This window comes from Homarus americanus, unplaced genomic scaffold, assembly GCF_018991925.1.
Source record: "Homarus americanus isolate GMGI-L3 unplaced genomic scaffold, GMGI_Hamer_2.0 scaffold51859, whole genome shotgun sequence".
Taxonomy (NCBI): Eukaryota; Metazoa; Arthropoda; class Malacostraca; order Decapoda; family Nephropidae; genus Homarus; species Homarus americanus.
In genome coordinates, this window is record NW_024711292.1 from 6,198,575 (window position 1) to 6,221,805 (window position 23,231).

Below are 23,231 nucleotides of genomic sequence, written 5' to 3' on the forward strand. Positions count from 1 at the left end.
TATATATATATATATATATATATATATATATATATATATATATATATATATATTAAATAATATATGGAAACCTCATGAAGATGTCTTGAAACTAGGTGCTCCATTGTTTCCTGTGTGATTTAATATATATATATATATATATAATATATATATATATATATATATATATATATATATATATATATATATATATATATATATATATATATGTATATATATATATATATATGTATATATATATATATATAAAGAAAGAAAAACTCCAAAATAATTTACAAAAGAAGCGTAGCTATTACCATCCGGAAGGTCAAAACATTTTGTGTGTGTATGAACTGTTATTTGGGAGACATATGGAGGCTGTGAACAATAACTTAAATCATTTTAGAAGAACCTTGTTTGGCGGCATCTCCTGGGAGGTTAAACATCAGTGTAGAAAGATATAGAGATCCATACGCAATTATTTTGTTAGTGACCAACAGACTCGACCTTGACCTTGGCACGCCAGTGGGGAAGATTCACGTCAAAAATCAAAATCATCGAGTTCTTGTTGCTTTAGTGTGTGTAGGACACAGAGATACACAGGTAGGGTGACAGACGCACGTAAATGGTTTTTCCTCCCTGCAGTTGGATGAAATTGGAGAAAAATGAAAGGAAAACAAGACCATAGATAAAGTCAGGCTTTATCATTAAGAAAATTGGAATGATCGGAATGAATGTTGCATCTGCGATGAATCTCTTAAAGCATCTACAGATCTAACCAAAACTAATCTAACCTTATCTAAACTTTGTGTTTACCGTTGCACTGCTTATGTTCCTTTAGGTAATTTCATCTCACTCATCGATGGTTCTTTCAGTAAGTGTTATGTTGACAGAGAAATATGTTTTTGCTCTTCCGCATGTTGTATGCACTTCACAGGGATGTCACTCCTCCTCACCCCACGCTTGACTTGACTTTTTATTTCCACAGCTTTGCTACATTCAAATTCCATTTTCAATGCAACATGTACACAGTATATATATATCAATTAGTGGGTGAGTTACTTTGTACTTAATTCACAATTGATAAAAACGAAAGCAGTGATCAGGAAAAAAATGCTTACACCTGCATCAAGTAAAACCTTGTGTCTCATCGCGTTTATTTCTTCTTTTACTTTAACTGATTTTGCTTATAATATTTTACTGACTTTTTCACAATTCCTGGCGTTTCCTTGACCTTTTCCATACATTCCCATGACGCGTCCCTGATATTTCTCTTACTTTCCCCTAACTCTGCTCTCCCCTGACCTTTACATCAGTAGTCACACGACACAGTAAGCTGGAGTTACATTGTATTTTACCTCATTATTCACGATATGCAAATCAGTTTCGTTCATTTCATTATGAGATGGGATATTACATACTTTAACGATATCATACAATTTTCTGTTCACTTTGGATGATACTCGTTATCGAACCATCCAAGACCTGTCAGAGAGGGAGAGAGAGAGTTAATTAATTACTTGATTATATTACTAACTAATTACTGAAGGTTACCAGAGGCAGGTGTTCATACATGGCCGTCACGAGAGTAAACACACGAGAACTGGGTAATTTGTTTAGTAGAGCTGCCCAGAGTAATCCGTGGAGCTTTGTTGACACCATCATTTTATATTATTTATTTATTATTTTTATCTTGAGAGGAAGTTAATGCAGCAAGGTTACGGAAATTCTGAAGTAAACATGAAGGAAAATACACACACACACACACACACACACACACACACACACACACATATATATATATATATATATATATATATATATATATATATATATATATATATATATATATATATATATATATATATATATATACTCTCAGAATGTGATGATGAAATAGTTTTTACATGTAAAAATTTGAGAATGGAATTTCAATTAGTGTGGGACAAGCTGCCATCAGAGAAATAAATAAGTGTACTGTATAAGTTACTACAGCAATTCACTGAGGTGTTCTACCGTGTGTCTCTAATTATTCTATCATTTTGATGTTTGATTTTTATTTTAAAAACAAACGTGAACTAGAAACATATCCATATTCTTTTTTCGGTATTTCGTGTTTATGTGTATCAGAATTGTTTCGTTGTATGTCAATAACAGAGAAGTGATATGGCGACATGGCGCACTATCAAATCGCTTTGTTGATGTCAATTATCCCAACCCGTCATGTGCCGCCCTGCTGTTCTGTATCGCAGTTGACGAGAACATTACAAACACACAAACAGTCTTCACAACTTATTCACCTTTGTCTTTGACACCAAACACAAATTAGTTTATCAATCTATACCATTAAAATTATATTTTCTTGCTGAACTTTACTTTCGATTCACAGGCAAAACAAATTTAAGCAAATTTCTATCACGATTTTTTTTTCCAATATAACAGCAGTTTGTGTCCTCGTTGTGTATACATGTATTCTACTGCGAGGGAATTAGAGCGTGTTATGAGTAAGTGCGATGGGTGACGTTCCTCCCTTAGTGAAGTTACGTATCGTAGGATTTTGCCGCTTGGTAACAAAATTAATGATTGGTAGTCTGCCGTACTATTCCATTCGAGTATTTTTCCTGTCGCTGGGGAGTGGATGTGCCTCATCCGACAATCGACTGATATCACTGGAATATTATGTCCATCTGTATATTTATATACAGTAGGTGTGTGTGTTTATGTGTATTCTGACGAGCACGTGTATTCGTAATGTAAACTCCTTTGTGACTGCCGCGATGACAAGAGGCACAATAGCAAAACACAGCCATGACCGGAGTCCCCACAGTGTTGTGTGCCATGGGAAGAATAGTTTGTCCCCACACTGAACAGCTCCCCATTGTTCCTGGGTATCGACAGGTTTCTGCCACAATACCATGGAGTTAAAAGCTATTTATATCAACTTCCTTTCAAGGCGACAGCTCGAGTACAGAGAGAGAGAGGCTCTTGTCAATGGTTTTGGGGAGTAGGGGAGGGTAAACAGAGGGGTTATCTGTCCACCAGTGAGCTGAGGAGGAGGAGGAGGAGGAAAGCGAAGGGAAGAGGGAGGAGGAGGAGGAGAAGGAGGAGGGGGAAGGAGAGAGGGGGGAAGTGGAGGAGGAGGAGGAGGAGGAGGGTCGTTGTTACTGTACAAGCCTGGTAGAGCTGAGAGGTGTTCGACCTCTAGGAAAAACATTATAGTAAATCCTTTGTGTTATTGTGGTATTGGTTACTTATTCTCTATTACACACATAATACACATTTTACAACATATTAACTGATATTTCAAAATCGAATGCAACTTTTAGCTGGAAATCCAAGAAAAGAAAGGAAAGTGGGAATAAGCCATAATTCACATTCCTGTCATCGTGTTTCCAGAGACGTAGAATTTACTATTTCAAATTAATTTCCGCCGCCAGTGTTTGAACAAAATTGAAATTTGGTTAGTTGTCGTCTGTCTTTTAACATGATGTGTGATGGAATTATCGCTTGCTTATTACAGTGTGTGTCTGTACTACAATTTCCGTCGCTGGTGTTTAAATATTACTATGAATTGGTTAATAATTCAGTTTTATAATTAAGAACGGGAATGGATAATTTAATTTGCCAATAAATGATATTTGTCAGTACTACAGCGAGGCTGATGGTGGAAGAACGTCAACCAGACCTGAATATTTCCTACCTTACCATTGTTAAAGACTTCAGCTCACTTACTGCTTTGCATTTAAAAACAAAATATATGTTATTTTTTTTTAACTTTAATCATGTCAACCTGTTATCCTATGATTGAATATAATGTTGCTTTTCCTTTCGAAAATGTGTATAAATTATATTTCATTACTATTTTTTAAGAACTTGGAAAAATAAGGATTCCACGTATATTTTTATTTTAACGTACATGACATTAAATAAGATGATTGTGCATATGACTAACCATAAAACTAACATCAGTGAGAGCATAAGTGTTTATGTTTTATTATAAAATTGAAATTGCAAAACAATTACGAACAAAACCGCCTTAATTATACTGAGGAGGTAGGTGTAGAGTATCACTTTATCTTACCAAGTTAAGGCGGGCTGTTTTCTCCTGTAGGTAATATCCCAAGATAAACTATTTTAGGTGAGGGCTTTACGGGACAAAGTGAATTAAAAAAAAATTAAGATAGAAGATCTACTTAACGCGTGATACATTTGCTCTAGTTATTTTATATGACCGCCTACTCATATATATATATATATGTATATATATATATATATTTATATATATATATATAATATATATATATATATATATATATATATATATATATATATATATATATATATATATATATATATATATATATATATATATATATATATATATATATATATATGTGTGTGTGTGTGTGTGCGTGTGTTCAATTGGATTCATTTTACATCACGTTGTGTCTAATGTACATTATTAGGACAGGTTTGATTCTATCCCTGGTTAAATAAAATGTTTGAACAATAAATTGCTACACTAACCAATGCAGCCAACATTTACATCAACCAGGCGAATACAATAGTCTATATCGCGAAAAAAAGCGATAATTAATTATATGTAAAACACACACACTCTCTCTCTCTCTCTCTCTCTCTCTCTCTCTCTCTCTCTCTCTCTCTCTCTCTCTATATATATATATATATATATATATATATAGAGAGAGAGAGAGAGAGAGAGAGAGAGAGAGAGAGAGAGAGAGAGTTTCACTCCCCTCAACATAAACACACAGGGTTGCCTTCCCTGGAGACAATCATGTCCCAGGCAGACAGTTGTCAGGTAGATGTGACAGCAGACGGTGCAAGAGTCTTGGGTGTCTGATTCAGACTGTCTACGGATATTGAATTCGGCTTCGCTCAGCAACAAAACACTTTCAAGTGAGCTAAATAACAAGAAGTACAGAACAGAACACATGAGTATGAAATAGGACATTTTATGGTTCACTTAAGTTAGGTGTCAAGGAGTAACACTATATGGGAGGTATGGGGCTTTCCTGTTCCGAGTGACTGAAAAATGTCGTTTTAGAATTAGGAAGTTTCTCACTCTAGACAGAGAATATGATACTGAGAATATTCAGAGCGCATTATGTATGAAAGGTTTATGCTGCCCTCAGTGTCAAACTAGTCAGCTGAAAAAATTGAAGAAGTGTTCAATGACTTAATGAACTTACACGAAAACACCAAATGTCTTTGAAAATCGTTATAGGTGACTTCAGCGCCAAACTTGGGAAATAAAGAATTTAGGGACATGTCTTCTGGGAAATGAGGCGTTGGTGAATGATACGAGTGAGAGTTACTCGTCTTGTTGAATCAGCAAACACAATAATGTATAGATCATTTATTCGCTCTTCATGAAAACAGTTTTAAATAATAGGAGTGGATTCTAGAAAGTTCAAATAGAGTTTAAAATGCATATGACAAACAGCACATATTTTGAAATAGCTAATTTAATCACTTGAGCACCAGCAGTGATCATATATTTGTGTGGAGTCATTTGAAACTAGACTTACCTTCTGAATGAGTAAAATTTACCACTAAAACTCGACATAACGTTAGTCAGGAAAACTTAAGGAAAATATTGAGCCCTCAATTTACAAAGCCTGTAGAAGAAGTCAATGCAATTTGGTATTGAACTGGAGATTATATTTAATATATTCAAGGATACAGATCTCTCTCTTTTAAGGGAAATAGGGGAGTGCACCTCTAGCCAGGGACGGAGTCATAATCTTGTTTATCTCTAGTTATAGAGCTGGGGCGTCAGGCCTTGTGCTGCTCTGAACTTGTAGCATAGATACCAGTGAACCTCTCTAGAGCCTCACAGATGAAGATGCAACGTGGTAAGGAATGGGCCCACTTTAATACTGTACTGGACTATTCCTTTCAGACTGTAGCTGGCGGCCCTTTCTGAACCTCACTGCACAGTCGTGATGATATTTTGCCTTCTCTGCTACCAAGTCATTAACTGCTTGAACCCGGATTCGAACAATTTAAGCCCACTCATCCTTCCTTTCAGAGGCATATTTGAAGATTAATTTGACATAGTCTAAGGTCGTCACCTCACTGACAGACCTCCGTCGTGCAACTGGCTGTCTTTCCTTACAAGTTGCAGTGATGTGCTCCCCACAATAAAGATAATCCTTCTTGATATCAAATACTGGGGTACCACACCGTAACACTGGCACAGTGACCTGTAGAAGCTCAGCATCATCAAGTTTTCGCTTTTTATAAGACTGCATGGATTTAATACGAGTATATTCCAATCTACACCTTACAAGCGCAAAAAATGGCATTTGTTTTTGTATACAATTTTACATGTAATCCATCACCGCGCTCAATACTGGAGTCAATTATACGTTGTAATCACATAATACACACAGCGCCATCATTCAATCATAACCTGTAACAATAAAAATATTCAAATTAATAACAAATGGTCACACATGAAATATTTTAGACAAATTATATGATTTAAGAAGAAAACAATCAGCACAGGAATGTTCACAATTCAACCGTGCACGAGCCCAGTAGAGGCCATCGTGGACACCATCTTTAATTGTGGAAATTCCTCGAGGAGTTTTGTGGTGTAATTTGGATATGGTACTAAGAGCATAATTCTGCATCATTCCTGAAAATTTCAGCTTTGGGCGAATTATTTCAATTTCAAATCTAATGCTTCTGGACTATTCTTTTCTCACCTCTCGGTCACACTCTTGCTTTTGTTCTCTCCCCCTTGTTCTATCCCTACATCATCTCTAGTCTGAAAAGATTATGCCACTTACCACTACCACCACAGAAGCTCTTTCCTACAACAAAAATGCAGAGAGACGCAGGACAATTTTGAACTCGGGAGGTTGAAAATGTCTAGTGGTGGTGGTGGTGGTGCAGGTGTGAGGAAGGTGCAGCTGCTAGGGAAGGAGGCAACACGGGAACACTTTTACTCCGTCCTATTTGTGGGTGTCTCAAGGTTTCCTCATGAACCTCACCTGCAGCGGCTAATGGGTGGACGGGGTCAGAGGTACTGATTAAGGAGAGAGAGACGGGAGAGGGAGAGGGATGGAGAGAAGAGGGAATGGACAGATAGAGGAGGGAAAGAGGTAGGTAGGAGAGGAGTTAAAAGGAGATGGATAGAGGGATAAAATGAGGGAAGAGAAAGGCTTGAAGGGGAAAGATAGAAGGAAAAGGGGTAAAAGTGGAGGTGAAGGGGATTGGCAGGAAGGGATGGGAGGAAAGGTGGGGGCAAAAAGGGTAATAGAGAGAGAGAAGGATTAAAAATTGGAAAGGGGAGAAAGGGAGGAAGAAGAGGACGAAATGGGAAGAAGAGGAGAGAATGGGAAGAAAAGGAGGAACTAAAATTGAGGCATATGGGAGAAGAAGGGAAAGAAAAGAAGATGGGCTAAGGGATGGAGGAAAAGGATAAAAATTCAGGGTTAAAGAGGGAGGGAAGGAGGGAGAAAAGGCTAGAGGAGAAGGGGATTGGCGGATGAATGGTGTAGAGAAAAGAAAAGTAAAAGATCGGGGAGAGAAAGGAAGGGAAAAGGGGAGGGAGAAGCAAATGGAGGGGAGATAAAGAATAAAATGAATTAGTTAGGGAAAAAGGAGATGAAAAGAGAGATGAGGAAATGATGAGTAAGGTAAGTGGGAAGGGAGCAGTGGTGAACAAATTACTAACAATTTGTAATCGAGCAAAAGTAGAACTACTAGCCGAAAATAGTAATCAAGTAGAAGTAAAATAACTGGCCTAAAAAGGAATCGAATAAAAATAAAAATTACTGATGTCGGAAAAGTAATTAAAAGTATAAAATGGAAATTATTATAAATTTGAAGAACTGGTAATCTAATAACAATTTCTGAATCCTATTATAGTTGAAAGAAATAATAAGTGGAACATCAAGTTTAAATAACGTCTTAAAGGTACAGTCACTCCACTAGGCATCTTTACGGAAGGGTCCGATGAATTTCAGAATGAACACTGTGTCCCCTGTTGTCTCGGTAGCGTTGTCAAAATCCTTCATCTGTTGTGTCATATTTTCTCACACAAAATCGTAAAGATACCGTTTGGAGTGACTGTACAAGGGGAAAAAAGGATCATATTCTGAGCTCACTTACAGAACTGAGAAAACAAAACATAAACAATACTCCCAGCACTGTCTCTTAACAGTGTTTCTCTGAATCACACACCTGCCATCATCTAGCCCAGGGTATAGTTTTGCCTACCAATGTAAAGGAATGCCATAAGAATACTGTGTATCAAACACAAGAGTTAAATAAATAAGCGATTCACGCAGAAGGCTATATTATATTACACAACTAACCTCACCACTCAAAATTTGCTGGAAATTAATTTCACTAGCAACTGATGTTCAAAGTTTTCGTCACTAATACGTAAACGACGGGGTGTAAAAATTCGTGCTGCACAGCTAAATATTCGCTCGCATGCAGCGCTTGAAGGGAAAGACATTTTTAGTTCAAGAAATATTGTTAAAAGTTGTGGTCACTACGTAATGCTCTCCACAGAACTGGCTGGTTCTTGTAAAAAACCAGCCAGCGAGCCACCCGTTCCCATTTCTTATACCATCCTTCCACTCATAAATGCGTCTCCGTCTGTATCACCGCCATCATCATAATCATCATCGTCGCCGTTAATGTTGGTGGAAAATTCCATATTCTCTGAGTCAAATATATGCTCGAGAGAGAAAGAAAGAGAGAGAGTATAGAAAATGTGAGATAACAAAATATAATCAGAGGATAATGGAGAATAAGAAAGCTAAAGAGTGAGAAGACATAACTAAAGGAAGTGAGAGTGAGTGAATAAATATAGACAACAAAAACAAGAGATAAAAAGAGAGTACACACTGTTCCCTTAATATATCATATGGTTATAAAAAGAACAACAATAAAACTGACTTAAATTAACAAGAAGTGGATCTTCCACAAGATTAACACCATTCTAAATATGCTTCGACAAACTCGGAACTTTTTAAGCATTGAGGAAGCTGACAGAACCATATTACCCATACTAACATACCCGCAAGGAATGATCCCTCCGAAGAGACAGTAAGCGCCCTGTAGCCGGGACTCCAGGCCTGAGCTGCGGTGAGGAAATTAGTGGGTACAACACCAGCCTGGCAAGAGCGGAATTGTAGTATTATGTAAAGCAGGAGGCTCCTCTTGCATACGCTCTTGTCTCTCTCTCCCTTTCTCTCTCTCTTTCGGCACATTATGTTCAGTGTTTACATTTCGCATTTATTTGTTCTGAGTCATTAAGGAAGGTTTATAAACAGGCGTGTACGGATTTATAGAGACCGGAATACTCCTCTCGTATTCTGAACCATGTTACTCCGCAGTTACACGAATGAGGATAAAATGATGACTCGTACAATTTAGATTAGTTATTGTTGACAAGAAAATGTTTCATGAGGGCTACAGTAGGTCATGGTCTTTTGTTGTAGTGACCAATTTTAGTATGTGCAAAAATTATGGTCAGTTCTGTTTGACAAGGCAGAAACAGTGGACACATTTAGCAGACATCAAAGGCTTTAAAAAATTGGTTATGTTAGGTTAGGTTAAATTAGGTTGGGCTAGGTTAGGTTTGGTTATATTAAGTTAGGTTGGGCTATGTTAGGTTAGGTTGGGCAACGCTATATTGTGTTATATTAAGTTGGTAAGTTGGGTTGTGTTGGGTTAGGTTAGGTTGGGTGAAGTCAGGTTATAGGAATACACACGTTACGGAGATCAACGCAGTCAATCATTTCAGGGGAGGAACAAAAGTTAGTCAGTCCAGACAATCTTTCAGTTTAGGGGAAGAATCCAGCAAATATGAAATTCGTAAATATTTGGTGGGAGTTGTGGCGAGACCCTTGAGAACATCTGCAGGTGAGGAAAATATATAAAGATATTCTGACGACCATTGTGGAAGTGTCAATATATTTTTTTTTTTCGGGAACTCTTATAGAGCTGAAGCGGAAACTTGTGTGGTACTTTTAAGGTAGCATATGGTGGTGTTTGGGGGAATTGTCTGTGGGTGAAGTGCCAATACGTGTTTTAAGATTTTTTAAGGATTACTTAGAGCTGAAAAGGAAAAATGTCTGATGGTGTTTAAGGCAGTTTCTAAAGGGGCGGTGGTTGAGTGAATACAACGCTCACCTCTTGCGTTAAAAGTCGCTGGTTCGCGTCCAGGGCATCCCCACTCCACAATGTTGTAAGTGGTTGCCTAACTTTACACGTAGGGAAGTGAAAGCGGTCGAGTGCAATGCTGACCTTATTGCATCCTTTTGTAGAGATTGTTGTATCTGCACTGACCTTAACGGGAAGTCAGGCCTGGGAATCTCACTATCGCTCTCAGGGCAGTAGGTGAAAGTGTTCCGGGGAATTCTTTGCATAAGTTTCAGCAAGTGGGGTGTAGTCCTTCAAGGAGCACTTAGAAGTAAAATGGCAAATATTTGAAAATGTTAAAAGCCGCTTACAATATGACTCTATTAAATATCTGGGGGTGTCTCCAATCGCTTACTTGTGGCTGAAGGCGTTCTTTTCCAGGAGGTGTTTCTCATTATATTTCTTTGTGATATCAGTTATTCTGTTTATGCAAAACCTTGTTAATACTGTACAGTACATGCAGCTCATAACAGTAAAGTGAGGGAGGGCTTATAAGACCTCCGGATGTGCAAGAAGGTATACATACACGTATATCTCTCTAGTCATTCACTCCGATATGTATTTATTTATCTAGCCTTATCTATCTGTCTCTTCTAAACACATACATACACACTCGCGCACAAAAGCACGCACAGTAGAATCACTCTTTTAGGCTCTTAGGGAAACTGGAAACAAGAGCAACACAAACAGTTGTCATTTTCTATTAGAAGTTTGTTCTACCATGGTGTATCTCTTTACCTAACAGGAGAACTTTATGTCTGTCGTACTCTTGGTACTCTATCCTCAATCTTATCAAATCTAAATTTTTTGTTAACCAAGGTTTCACTTTCTTTTATCTTCCTTTCTTAACATTTCTTAGATACAGTAATTCCATCCCATCCACACACAAACACACGCCCACCCACCCCGCCAAGCACCCACCCACTTACCTACCCACCCACCCTCATTCCCATCCACCCACCTTCATTCCCATGCACTCCAACACACAAAAGCTAACTGAACTACAACAAAAGCGCAGTAACATAATACACCCCTAGTCACTCATGTACCCATAGTGAAGGAAAGTTTTCTCCATTCCTAACATCATCTCATCACACTCAACACTCTCTCCCCATCCCTAACACCCCTTCTCCCCACCCTTTAATACCACACCACACATAGATACAGTACGCTCTCTTTAAGCTCATCTTCGTGAAGCCTTTCTCCTCACTTCGAAATACGTTCTCCTCACACTTACACACACACACACACACCACACCTCTCCAGGATCTAGATTCTTAACTTCTAGCGCTGAATAAAATCGTCTGTCGTTAGCCAAGTCAAATATTAAAAGTGGCGTCCCGTAGTGAACGAGTTCCTGCTTGTCATCTTGCTTGTCTTTTGGGTAAGAATGTGTAGTTTTTACCCCTTTAGTTGGTGTAATATGGACTCTTCATTACAGGAAGACGCAGTTATGAGTTTTGGTATGTGTGTGTGTGTGTGTAATAATAATAATAATAATAATAATAATAATATACGGTTTATTAATAGTGTTGCAGCCGGTGGCTGAAAATATACAGACTTACATTTGATTTAGACATAATGATATAATATGCATTGAATACATTTACAAAGCTGTACAGTACATAAATCAAGAGTTGTTTATTATTTTAACAATAGATGGGATGGTGCTGTTCTTATATCTATCGGTGCGGGCTCTTATGGGCTGAATTTTGTTGTAGTGGCGGACTGCGCGAGTTGGGTGGGGGGCTGCAGGTGGCAGGAGGTGGCGATGGCGAGGGTGGTGCAGTAGTCCACGGCCAAACCTTTCCAGTGCTTGGTGGTGGAGGTCACTGAGGGATGGCATTTCCAGGATGGAGAGAGCGTTGGTGTAGCCGGAGTATTCTGCGCCGAGCATGATTCTGCAGGCCCTTTTCTGTACCTTCTCTAGCTGACGTTGTTGGGTGGAGTTGAGAGAAGACGACCAGGCTGGTGACGCATACGTTAGTTTGGGGAGAATAAAGGCGTTGTAGATGGTCCTCAGCTCTGGCGTGGGTGTCTGTGTGTGTGTGTGTGTGTGTGTGTGTGTGTGTGTGTGTGTGTGTGTGCGTTGAGATTATCTGTATATAGTGGTCATTTCACATGTTTAGAGAGCAGGTCACCACATACTGTAAGAAATAATTTTTCTCTACATCACTCCACACCTATAATCACCCAAGGTACTTCATAACACAGGTGTATAGCGGTCAATTTACAATCTGTAGAGGTCAGAACTAACACGGAAGCATTTCGGTTCGGATAATTAGGTTTGTGGCTCTTCACAGCAGACGTCCCTACTCTGTTAATCTCATTTGGTTGTGAAGCATGAAGGAATTACCAGGGAGGATGAGCGGATGGTCATGAAATTAGTAGGTTGACGAAGGCTATTACTTGACATTCAAATTAGACACAGGTAGGAAACAGACCTAAATTTTCACATCTTTTTTTAATATGTAAGTTGACTTTTCAAAGGTTTAAGAACTATGTTCCAATTTACAGTTAAATGTTTACATCTAAGTTGCTAATGTTTTCTGTATGTTACCCTTCAGTGAAAAATATAAATAATGTTTTATACCAGGAATTTCCTTAGGCTCTAAAGGTACAGATACCCATCTTGTAAGATTGTTGTGGATATTGTAATATTTGGATCTAAGTCAGTAAAAACGTACCAATATGTACTTAGTATCTGATGTGCCTCGAACCTTGGTTTTAAGACTCTTATCTGACCCTATAAATATTATGTCATTCAAAATTTTCGCGCAAATGAGTTACTAAAACTATTTCCAGACTTTAATACTGTGCCTTTAAGATTACTGTGTCAATATCATGAATTTCGTGTGTGTCGGTAATGATGCTTGTAGATCGAGTATCACTGTCACCGCTGCACCTGGAGAAGTCGAATTAGAAAAGCACGTTTTCCAGCTCCACGGGTCCCATCCACCTGGAAGCTGTGAGAATTATAACTTGAACAAATAACAATGAATTTTGATTAAATTTGGCACATGGTCAACACAGCAAGAGCCAGACTCGTTTAGTAATCATAATTTTCTGTCGTTACTGTCCACATTTAAGACCAGTTAAACTTTGCTATGGGGTAGAAGGAGACTGGTGCAACGTTAGTCGTTATCTTGTTCTCAGTTTAGTTTGTGGACGAGCTCGGTTATGTTAATGTCAGGTTCTAAATTAGTTCGACACCACTGATTTTCGATCCCAAAGACACACTACAAAGATCCTCTTTATACCTGCGCCCACACACTCGCGTCCATTCGTATGTATACTGTACAGTACGTTCACTTTTTCACTTTCCTAATTGAGGTTCTTTTTTTTATAATCAAATGGCTAGGCGAGGCCAGTAAGAAAAACCCTGCTTATTTTGTCGACTAGGAATCTTTCTTTACGTCTCTATACAATAAGGCCCGAATTCAGAACGCTGGTTTGAAACCGCATGAAGGTTTAAACCAAGGATCGAGCGAACACTGAGTATTGTTGGTATTCAGAGAGCTGGCTTGAACCAACATAAAGATTCAAACCGGGTTTGAGATAGGATTTGTCGATCATCACATTAATCCAGCTTGGAGGCAGGTTTAGCAGTTGATCCGTCATTTAAGAGAGCAAGTCAACATGAATTTTAACAGAGCGCACTTTTTGGCGATGTCATCAAATTGGAAACTTTGCGGAGAGAAGACTGATGATAGATAGGCAGGATCCTATAAATTTTTATGATGACACCCGATTCAGACAACAATATAGGTTCAGATATTTTCCGTGATATGGAGTATCTACTTGACAGACCTGTTGGCTATGGTTCACCTCCACCTCCCATTCATCAGCTGATGATTGCTTTGAGATTCTTCGCAACGAATAGTTCCGGGTAAGAAAGATTCCGGTAACTGAATGAGTTATGGTAATGTGTTAAAACACTTTCGTGTTTAGGGTCGATGAAGATCAAGTGGGTAAATACAAAGATCGCTGACGCTTCTTAATTTGAATGTTTTCTTTAGGAAAACTATTTTGATTTAATATAAATGAATCAATGTTGAGTGCATTTTGTATTTTAATGTATTAATAAAGAAAAGTCTTCACATCAACATTACCTGCCCCGTATTATATCTACAATTTGTTTGTAATTGTCCTTCCTCTATGAGTTTCTTTGTTATCATATAACAACACAGCCACGTTGTAACACAGTAACATAAATCATTATAATTTTATCATAATTTGATTGTAATTACAGTAAAAAAGTAACTTATGATGTGCAAGGAGAGATTTCTCCTCCTTCATAAAATCTCGCCGTCATAGTTGCCGCCATAATCTTGTAAACATTACTCTCGATGATGAATGGCTGTCGTAATGGTGTAAATTAAACGTTTTTGGCTCAAATTTTAGTATTCGATTCCTTGCTCGTAACTGAAGAAAATGCAACAGATTACCCGATCCGGGGTTCAAGCCGATATTCTGAATATCGGTAATCCACTGCAGGAAATCTTGGATCGAGGAATCCAGATTCACACGCCTGTCCCGAGCTCAAATACCAGGCTCAAACCGCCGTGAACACAATCTTAATATGTCAGTTAAAGAAATAGTTAATCACAAGAGAATTACAGATACTTATCAGAAACCTACAGCGTGAAGAGGGGCGATGTATTTATTGCTGTAAAGAACTTCATAAAAATACTACCACGTCTTTTTTACCCCTCTAGTTTCACCGATGAAGGTAATCAGGTAATCAGTAAGTTTACCATCGTTGATTGATAGTGCTAATTGGAATATTTAATTTTTTTTACTGTAGTAATTAATAAATATGGTTCATCATCGGTGTATTTCGTACCCTGTTATGGTTTGGTGTAGCAAGGAAGCTTTGTTGCAGACCGTGTATGTTGGAGAGAATAGCGAGCACGCGTGTTGTTGTTGGTGAATTATGTCAGTATAATTTATTCTAGTACATCTGAGCACGACTTCTCCTCTTTGTTGAACGGTAGAAAGCCGGCCATTAAGAAATACTGGTTAGATTCTATAGCTTGAATGTTATACGTAGTACCCCAGTCTGTCTCTAGGTTAATAAACGTCTATTTTTGGAGGATGACTGCTAAATAAAAGTAAGGGGGCCATGTTGTGAGAAGAAAATTTTATTTCTTTACAAATCAGATTTTAAGTTGAGGTGGAACAACCAAAGCGTCCATGTTGTTTAACAATTCAGTCAGCTAAGCAATGGTTGTGTGGTGGGTCAGTGGACTGTTGTCTGTTTCACTTTGGCTGACAGCGGTCGAGCCTGACGAGAGCGGCGGACATTTTTATTTTCGTTATCATTTGTACGACGATTCCTTTTTTATCCTGTGTTAGTATATATAAAACATATTTATCAACTTATGTCTTTGTAATCGATCAGCGGCAACTGGTGAAACACATAAAGTCCACGATAGCTCCTAATATTGCATAATTAATGAAGAAATTTTACAAAAAACGACCCCAAAACATACACACACACACTACTACTACTACTACTTTGTTTTTCTAATTCAACGTGGCCTCCAGCCTCCCCCAATAGCCACACCTTCGCCGCCAATTTATTACCTTAATATATAATATCCTAATATATAAGTAGCTATCCTAGATGTGTTGAGTTAATTGAGCCGCAGATCTATGCGGCATTCAGTGACTGTTGCCTCATAGCCAATATCTGCAACTGTTGTCGGCTTTGGGGCCGAAGCTCTCGTTCCACTGAGGCAGAGCAAAGCCGAACGGAGGACAGAGAAGGACAGTCGACATCTCATCTAGGCTGTAACATTACTTCTGGGCTGCTGCTTCTGTTCGGATATCACCTACTACTACAACTACTACTACTACTTTGCTATCACTTGGAATCGAGTATGACGATCATCCAGCTATAATACAATGATATGAGTTATTAAGGATGTCGCCTAGGTTGGTGTGTTTGAAGGTGACAATAGAGGCCGATACGGGACCGGCGGGGTCGATCACAGATGTTGCACATCTGGGGGACTACATCTAGTGCGGGAGGGGCGGCGGCAGCGTCTTTCCGGAGTTGGCGTTTGTCTGCAAAACAGACAGCAAAATGAGCTGTTCTTATCCCTTGTCACAGCAGATGAATTACTGGCCATCATGAAAATGTCCTAAGATGCAACAGCAGGCGAAGACAATATACCAATGAGCATCATTAAGAGAGTAGCCCACTTATTACTACCTGTTCTCCTACACATTTGTAACTCCTCCTTCACTAGTGGTGTCTTTCCGGATAAACTGAAAATTGCTGAAGTTCACCCAGCATATAAAAAATATGGGGACAAAGGTCACTTCAAGAATTACCGCCCCATATCAGTCCTCCCAGCTTTGAGTAAGATACTGGAAAAGCTTGCATGTAATAGACTAAATTCGTTCTGCAATGCCAATAAAATCTTTGCAGACTCCCAGTTTGGACTTAGAGCTAGAAGGTCGACTGAGAGTGCTCTGCTATCCTTTACTGATGACATCTTAACTTCCTTTGATGACAGTCAGTTCACAGTCGGTATATTCTTGGACCTCTCTAAAACCTTCGATACTGTCGACCATACCATCCTCCTGGCAAAGCTTGAACATTACGGCGTTAGGGGCCTGACCCACAATTGGTTTACCTAATATCTGTCCAACAGGCAACAGGGAGCAGTATGTCTGCTATAATAATCACCAATCTGACTCCTCGCCAGTCTTGTATGGCGTCCCCCATGGTTCCATTCTCGGTCCAGTACTGTTTTTGTAGTACATAAACGACATAGTCCACGCCAGCACACTCATAAAATACAACTTATTTGCAGACGATAGTAATCTCTATGCCAGCGACTCATACCTCCATTCCTTGATGAAAACTATGAACACTGAATTGACTAAAGTCAGGATTTGGGTAATACGTAATAACTGACCTTAAACCTTGAGAAAACCCACTACACGATCTTTCACAGAAGGAAAAACTTACCCCCAGACTTCGACCCCCTGTACCTTGGTAATACAGTCCTCAAACGCAAACAAAATTCTAAATTCCTAAGAGTTATTGTTGATGAGAAACTTAACTGGAGAAACCACATACAAGCCATTCACAGTAAAGTCAATAAACAGTGCTGTATCATGTATCACACTCGACAGTCACTCACTCTCACAGCAATGAAAGAAATCTATCATGATCTTATTTACCAACACCGGATACACCGTCACACACTATGGGGGGGGCCTCAGGCTCTTCAAAAATACAATCTCTGGTTACTGCACAAAAGAGAGTTGTACGGACAATGACCTACTTGAAAAAACAGATAACACAAACGAAAAATTTACTATATTGAAAATGTTAAAATTCGAAGATATTAACACCTACTGCTGTGCCCTCTTTGTTTGCAAATCTGTCAATCACTTGCTTGACAATAATTATTTCCAGTTCCGGAATAATCAGAGATACAACTTAAGACACCCAGAGCTACTAAGACCATCCCCCATGCCCTCCTCTCAGTCCCAGACTTCCTTAAAATATCACGGTGTGAAGGTGTGGAACAACTTACCCCTACCCATCCGAGCAAAGACTATGCTCCCTTCCTTTAAATCATCTCTTAAAAAATATCTATTGTCTAAGTATTATTATTTCTTGTAAGACCTACTATATTTACAGTACCTGCTTTTATTGTACCATCAAAACCGTTTTATCGGAAATTATCATGTAAATAGATAAGTAATTACCATTGCAATAAACATAATTGCCTACGAGACATAATCCTGACAGCTCTGTCCTCTTGTTCAACTTTATTACTGTAAAACCCACGTTGTATTGCTCCCCCATTATACTTATGTTTCTCAATTGCACTGTGGGTCGCGTTCAGTGTGAGCGACAAGGCTGAGGTCGTCTGCATAGTGGAGCTCAGTAATAGAAGCTGCCGACACCTTTGCTCCTGCCTGGAGTCGTCTTATGTTGAAAAGACCCTTCATCCGGTACTCGATGTCCACCCCGCTGGCTAAATTGGCACTGGCACGAATAAGAAAGGCAGCCAAGAAAATGGAAAAGAGAGTTAGTGTCAGTACACAACCATTGTTTAACCCCCGTTTAGATGGGGTAGAACTCAGGCTGAGTGCCCTTGTACAGGACACTGCCTTTCATGCCATCGTGGAGTTGCCCCACAATGGCGACGAATTTTGGTGGGCAGCCAAAACGACTGAGGGTCCACCAGAGATCTTCCCTGTTGACCGAGTCGAAGGCATTGGTTAGGTAGATGAAAGCCATGTACAGATCACGACGCTGTTCTCTGCACTTTTCCTGTATCTGAAGGGCAGCAAAGATTATGACAGTGGTGCCACGTGATGGTCTAAAGCCACATTGAGATGCTGGGTGGAAGTTTTCCGCCTCAGGAAGAAGTCTCTCTAGAAAGATTTGGGCGATAATCTTGCCAACTACGGGCAGTAGCGAGATCCCGTGGTAGTTTCCCACAGTCTGAACCGGTCTCCCTTCTTTTTATAAATATTGACGATGGAAGCATCTTTTAAGAGCTTGGTGGATTTCCGTCTCTTTCCATATATTCTCTAGGAGAGAGTGGAGGCGGCTGGTTAGCAGAGGTCCTCCAGCTATATAGTACACCTCAGCCGGGATTCCATCAGGCCCTGAGACTTTTTTATTTTTCATTTGTTTGATGGCGGGTAGCTACATCACCCAGGGATGGAGGATAGCTGAAGTGAGTCAGCTCTGGATGCTGAGGTAGTCGCTGGGTAGTCGGACATCCACATCGATGTTTCGGTTGAGCAGTGATTGTTAGTGCCTTTTCCAGTGCCGAAGGAGGTCTTCACCGTCTTTAATTAGGGAGTTACAGTCGGATGAGCAGAGGGGTGCTACGCCATGAGTGATTGGCCCGTAAAATGTTTTAGTGGAATTTAAAAATCCGGGCATCTTGTGCTGATCTGCAAATTTTTCTGTTTCACGTGCTTTATTTTTAAACCAGTCACTGCTTCTTTCAGGCAGAAGTTATCAGCTTTGGTCCGAGACTCGCAATTGTTCTGCCAGTCTGTTAAAGCAGCGCGTTTACCATCAACGAGACGAGTACATTGAGTGCTGGGTCAACTTCATTAAACCAGTCCTGGTGTATTATTTCGATCTGGCCGAGCGTCTCTCTGCATATTTTTGTCATGACAGTGTTGAGAATATCCCATTCGGCACTGGGATTTGACTTTTTTGTTGTCGGGTTGCTTATTAACCCATGTTCGACCTGCTCTCTGAAAGCATGTACTACTGCTGGATCCTCCAAACGCTTAGTGTTAAAACCTCTTCTGGAGGCTTGCTGCCTTTGCCGTTTTGGGGCGACGTACAGTGAGAGCTTGGCTCTGACGAGCCGATGATCATTGTCGTAGTGGTCTAAGCCATGCATGACACGGGTGATGAGGACACCTCGGCGATCTCTTTCTCTAACAATGATGTAGTCAATGCGATGTCAGTGTTTGGATCGTGGATATTGCCACGAACTCTTGAACTTGTCAGCCTGTCTAAACAAGGTATTAGTAATAGTGAGGTGTGCAGCACACTTCCTGAGGAGGAGTAGGCCGTTGGGATTACACTTGCCTAGACCATTTCTCCCTATGGTTCCCTGCCAAATGTCAGCATATCTGCCAGCTCGTGGCAATGGGACTCGGAGCGTCATAAGACGCTCGTTGATCAGAAAAGGCATTTAAGTTACCCTGTATAGAATGGGCTGTCGAATAGCAAAGCCAACTCCATAAATGTAATTTCTCTCCGCAGCAGGCTTACCCTTCCAAAAGAAGGTATAGCCGGACCCCAGTTCTGTGAGTCGACCCTCTTCTGGGATCCGGGACTGACTAATGGCTGCTATGTCGAAGTTATACCTAGAAAGCTCTTTTGCCACGAGGGGAGTTCTTCCAGGACGCTCATTTATGCCAGTATCCTGAAGGGTCCTGACATTCCATGCAGCAACCATAAGAGGTTATATAGTTTGTTTTTGCTTTGATCTGTGATTATCATTATGTTTTCGATAGCATAAGGATGACCTTACTGGGATCGGTTGTCCACTCAGGTTGTTTTTTTTTAGGCGGCTATGTTCAGGGCACCTTTTCTAGCCCCCTTCCCAGACGGGGTGAGCAGATTGGCATCTAATAAGGACTGCTCAGTCGCACAGATAGAACCATATTGCACTGCTGCCTAGATCCCAGTGCATAAACGACCATCTTATCTATGCCGCCCTTGTGCAGAGTTGTGACTAGAGACTCCCGGCAGTCATCTCTACCTGTCCCCATCGCCACTGGTCTGTGGTGAGGCAGGAGCGCAGGCTGCAACCACACATCTTGGCTCTCCCTTTTCCTGATCCAGTGGTGCAGGTAGTTGCAATGACTGGGGAGAGAGAGAGAGAGAGAGAGTTGCAATGGATTGCTGATTGCCCAATTTGTTGGGTTTTGCCTTAGTAGCCTGTCCATCATGCATTGCCTTAATCCACTGGTGTAGTCGCTGGGTTCCCATGTTGGTCACTTTTCCGCTTATATCGCCGTTGGGGTCTTATTGGAGCTCTGTAAGCATGTCTGCCTGATGTGGGGCTCCACTACAGAGTTTTCGTTCGTGGTTCACTCCCGAAGCCTTACACCTACCAAGGTTAATCTGCAAGGCAGATGGGCAGTGGTTGGCAGCCGCCAGGGCCTGTCCACATGCCAGTGAGCCTATTCACCATCCCTCTGGGGCCCACTGCTGCTGCGAGAACCCCTACTGGTATAGCCTGGGCCCCGGAGGCACCCAATTACCGTGTGTTTCCAAGAGGAGGCACAGCAGGATTCTTGATGGTGAAGAGGCTGTGTACTGGCAGGGGAAGTCTTTCTCAAGGATGCTTCCCTGTTCACCACGAGGGCTAGCCATCCGTGGTAGCTGAACGCGAGAGGAAGAAAGCAATGCCTTCGCCTTAATGCAAACATAATGCTGCCACACTAGTTGCATTGCACCACCCTATATGCCCCTACCCCTCCCCTCACCCATCCTGGGAGGTGGAGAATGGTACCATCCGTTACGCGCCCACGGAAGGTAACAGGACCTACCGACTGGGAAGGGTATGGATTCCCCTTTCTCATCCCCCATCCTCCCTCCTCTCACCCATCACCCCCCCGTATCCTTCCCTCACCCATCCTGGGAGTTGAAGAATGGCACGATCCGTCGGGCGTCGACGGAAATTATCAGGAGCCACCGACTGGGAAGGGTGTCGAATCTCTTCTTCCATCCCCCAACCCTCCCTTCAAACATCATCCCCTTCCTTTCACCCATCCTGGGAGGTAAAGAATGGTACCATCTGTCAAGCGCCGACTTACGGTATCAGGACCTATCGATAAAAAACTCGAATCCCCTCATCTCTCCCCCACCCATCCTGGGAGGTGTAGAATGGTACCATCCGCTAGTTGCCAACGGAAGGTATCAAGAACCCACCGACTGGGAAGGGTGTGGAATCCTCCCCTCAAACATCATCCTCCACCCCCAACCATCGTGGGAGGTACCATCCGCCATCGATAATTTTTATGAATTTTAAAATGCAATTCAGTTTCGTAAAAATGAACGGCCTGCCAGAGTGGCTTACTGGAGCTTTTGACAATAAAAAGCTGTTGTCAGATTCATCAATATTTTGCAATAATGGGGTTTCTGCCGCTTGATGCAATGTCGTTTGTTGAAATTCGCAACTCTATTATTTTGTAAAAAATACCTGTCAAAAATACATTTATATTGCAACATACGATCTTGTTTCTTATATTATGTTATCGTGGTCTTGCAATAATCCATGATCCTGAGGAGACCAGAGGCTCGGAACCTTCCCGGGGAGTTGCTGGGACAAGAGCCAGCTGATTAACGGCACACTCTCTCTCCATCGCTCTGGAAACGTACCTGCTCTCGGCGTCCTCACAAACATCATTAAAAGAGGTTACTTTTTGCTCGGTGTATATCTCAACACGTGAAGCTGTCAGCCTCCTGACAAGATGTCTTCTTTCTCTTTTAGCTTGAGGCTACTGAGGCTGGCTAGACAGAACTTACTCGATAACAGCCGCACGTCTGGTAGACAAACAGAGATATCCACTCTTAAATCCAATACGAAACTCAGCAGCAACTTTATAAATTGCCTATTTGATCTTTGAAATGTTTTAAAGTGCATATCTCTCCTCCATCACACAAAGCCTAAAGCAGGATAAGACGAAGCGTTGAAATTGGATGTTAGAGTGAACCTCGCCGTCAGACGGTGGTTTCCTCACTGCTACTGACGGGGAGGTTAGGGTTTAACAAGGTGTAATAAGCGGAGGGCGCTCACAGAGGAGTGGTGGCTAGTCGTGTTAGTGTGTGTGTTGTGTGTGTGTGTGTGTGTGTGTGTGTGCGTGTGTGTGTGTGTGTGTGTGTGTATGTGTGTGTGTGTGTGTGTGTGTGTGTGTGTGTGTGTGTGTGTGTGTGTGTGTGTGTGTCTTCTTTGCTAAGTCTAATTATTATTTATCTATTATAATGAAACTTCACTGGCACTTTGTATGCTGTGTGACTTCTCTTTTTTTTATAATACAAATGTAGTATAATTATTCTCTCTCTCTCTCCCATTTCCCACCTCGCTTTTTGAAACTACATAAAGATTGTGATAAGCAGTTCCGGTAACTCACTTACCTCCTGTTTTTACATTGTGTCCCAACTTGGCCACTATGACACAACCTCACCAGCTAAACCCCAGCTAAAATACAGTTAAACCCCAGTTAAAATACAGTTACACCCAGTTAAAATCCATCTAAAATCCCCTGTTAGAACTTCCCTTCAAATTGCCAGATAAGAGAGAGAAAAGAGAATAGTGGGGAGAATAAGGTAACGCTAAACATCTCCCACCTCATCTCGACCCCAGGGATGTGATGGGGTGGAACATCTCCCCTCGGCGTCTTACAGGAGATGAGACAGGGAGAGTAAGGTACAACACATCCTTATCTCGTCATAGGAGAAGGAGAATGGGGGAAGGAGAGAGGGTATGGAAAAGGGAAGGAAGAGGAGAGGAGGGGAGGTAGAGAGGAGGATGAGAGCT